Source organism: Seriola lalandi, unplaced genomic scaffold, assembly GCF_002814215.2.
Source record: "Seriola lalandi dorsalis isolate HSWRI2012SDOR001 ecotype SW California unplaced genomic scaffold, Sedor1 jcf7180002054583, whole genome shotgun sequence".
Classification (NCBI taxonomy): Eukaryota; Metazoa; Chordata; class Actinopteri; order Carangiformes; family Carangidae; genus Seriola; species Seriola lalandi.
This window is the reverse complement of record NW_019525136.1, coordinates 1,106,963-1,110,377: the sequence shown is the minus strand read 5'-3', so window position 1 is coordinate 1,110,377 and position 3,415 is coordinate 1,106,963.

The window sequence follows — 3,415 nt, the reverse complement described above, 5'->3', positions numbered from 1 at the left end:
TTTCTGTACTCAGGTCTGACTTGTAAATAGGATCTTGATCTCAATGGAACTTCCCGATTAAGTAAAATATATATAAAAAAAATGATTTTTATGTAAAATGTGTAAAGTGCGGCTTTAGTCTTTTATCAAATCAAACTGTGCCATTTAAAGAGCTGACTGGCAGCTGTGAGGATCAGAGAGATGGAAACTGGTGACTTCTGCTGCAGTGTTCATCCGGCAGCTGTGTCACTGTCCTGGCCAACGCTGCTGGAAAAGTTGACCACATATATATATATAAAAAAAAAGATAGAGAGTCGAAATGACTTCAATACCTCCCTTTTTTTCATGTTGGAGGAGGAAGTAGAGTCTCTGGTGAGCTTCAGATGAGCTTTTAACCCCCATCATCTGCCCAAGATCTGCTGAATCTTTCCCTTTGTCAGGGCAGCACAGTAAAGGTCAGGTCTGGGTTACATTAAAAATCTCCCTCTTCATCCGTCAGTGTTTTTTTGTGCAGGAGAAAATGACTCACTCTGCCCCACAAAGTAATGACATGCATATCTTCATCTGTATATTTCAGCAGTTTATTTATAGACAGACCCCCATCTGGTTACTTGTCATACCATTCACAGGAGTGAAACAAAGCTAATGTTAAAAGCACTTAGCCTCGCTTACAAGTGCAGAGGGAGTGTGGGCCCCCACCTCCTGTCCTTTCTGTGAACCTCCTGCTGTTAAATGCTGCAAGAAGCAGAACCGTCCCGATACTGTTCACATTCCCCTCTGACTCACTTTGCTCAGACTACACACACATTCATCTGGAGAGGTGGCAGACTGGAGAGGCCATGCAGAGGAAATCATGCATACATCAACTGCAGTTTGTTCAGAGATGAGACATGATGCAGCTTGAGAGTCTGACAGTCTGAACCTCTGCCAGGCTTTTTGAACCAGACAGGAAACAGGAGAAGAGGAGGAGGAGGAGGAAACAGCTTTCTAGATTTTCACTTCCATATTTCATCAGGAAGCAGCGCGCTTACACATTCACTCCTGTTTAGAAACAGGTTTGATGGAAATACTCGCTTTGTGAGCTTTAACCAAGGTGGTGCTTTTCTGGAGACACCTAATTCTCTGAGATAGTAAAGTCCCTTTTGTTCTACATGGAACAAACAATATGTGCTAAAGATGTTTGATACCAATTAATCACAGGAGGATCAGTATCTGAGAGAACAGCTGTATAAAGTCTCGGAAAATAACCCTGATGATGTCATCAGGTTAATCTCAATTCGGTTTTGGATTAAAGACCCTTCCAATGAAAATCATCTTAACATCCATATGATGTTTTTATATAATACATACACACACCATGACTGAGTGTTTCCAACTTGAACTATAGTGAACCAATGACGGTTTCATACGTCACAAACCTCAGGAACCAATCCTGTCAATTTGTAGGGATGGGGGGAGGGGCTAAATAAACCTGAAACCTTGTCAGCACAGAGAGAGGGAGAGTTAGCATTAGCACAACCACTATACGTCTGCTAGTCTCTGGTTCTGGTCTCAACAGACTCCTCATCTGAGTCTGGGTCTGACTGAGGCTCAAACATGAGGCTGAGTCTCTCTGATGTTTCCTCCTCTCACCATCTTGATACTCTCTCTTTCACCTGCACAAGGCCTGATCTAGATTTCCCAATAAGGAAGTAAGAGTAGCTGTGCTTCAGGGGCGCCTCAGTGGCTCACCTGGTGGAGCGCGTACCACAGAGGCTTAGTCCTAATCACAGCGCCCTTGGGTTTTGAGTCCGAGTTCTTCTGCTGCATGTCGTCCCCTCTCTCTCTTCCTGACTTTCCTGTCTCTCTCCCACTGTCCTATCAGAATAAAGGCAAAAATGCCCAAAAATGTATAAACAGTGTAAAAACCAGGTTAAACTAAATATTAATCATAACAGAGTTTTTATTTTACAGTATTTAAAACATGTCTGGAGAGACAAGCATGTGTACAAACTGGAGACAACACCCACGTGAACAATGTGGGTGTTGTAGCAAGTAGATCTCAGAGAGGACTTTACACGCAAACACAGTTCTCTCGTCTCTCTGTAAATTCATGTTATAACTGACACCTTACATGCCACCTACATTTTATTCCAGAAGCTATCGCAGCAAGCAGACACAACCAAACGTACTGTAGCCTGTGAAAGATGATACTCAGCTCCATCGTGGAAAGTGGGTCTTCACTTGCATTAATGTTGAAAAACTAGGATATCTTGACCTCTGCTGCTAACTAATGGAAGTGCAATTCTAAATTGCTGTAGTGTCAGTCTAAACTAAACTTAAAAAGGACAACCAGGCAAAGATCAAGGAGGACATACACACTCTCAACTACAACTTTCTAATGCACACACAGTCGGTCAGCTTTTGCAAGAAAAGATGTAAGGCGGAGAAAATCTAAATCACTTCAGACAGTTTAGACAGTTTTTCTTCTTCCTGACCTGCGCTTCACCTCGGGCTTCCCAGAGACATCTTGACACTTGAGTCATGTTCAGCCGCTCACACCTGAGGAACACAGATTGTCTTTTCACTAAAATGATTTCAGGAATCACGCCGCTGCTCTGCCCTCTGTGTCATACTCGCTGTGAGAGAACAGACAGGTGTTTGTGTGCAGGGGCCGTGGACTGCATAAACAGTTGTTCATTAGTTTGGACAGCAGAGGTCATTGTAACTCGCACACACTTCCCATCAGCAGCAAGTAATGCCATCATATTTACATATAAATAAGATTCATAATGAAGGAGGCAGGCTGGAGCACGTTGAAGGTGTGACAGCATGATGCTTATGCTTTGCATTTCTGGACACTGACAGCTGAGAGAACTATGTGTCAAGCTCCAGTGAGGGGTGTGTGCCTATGACTGAAAATCTATTGTGAAAACATGTGAAGCAGTTTCTTAAACACCAACAACAACTGAAAGTGAAGTATCTGCTAACAATGACCTTTTAATCACACATTCAAACAGAGGCAGAGGGGCTGCAGCTGAGGACATTTAGGACTGTACTTAAAAGCTGCACAAATCAGTATTTTTCTATCAACAATGGATCAAATCATTGTGTGTTTCCTGCGGTGATCATCACCCAACTGTGCAGTCACTGTTGGTTCTATAATTTCTTTGCAGCTCATTGCTTTGGTTTTACATCCCACAGATTTACTGTTTTGGTTCATGCTCACCGCTCTTATCAACCGCATTTTCAGCTGCAGCAAACTGTGAACTGTGATGTTGATTAAACAACATCTACCTTTAAGCTTCTCTCCAGATGTTTTAAACTACGTATAAATAATCTGCTAGGGTGCCCAGGTGGCTCACCTGGTAGAGCGCGTACCACATAGGCTTAGTCCTAGCTGCAGTGGCTATGAGTCCGACCCGGTGCCCTTTGCTGCACGTCACCCCCCCCCCTC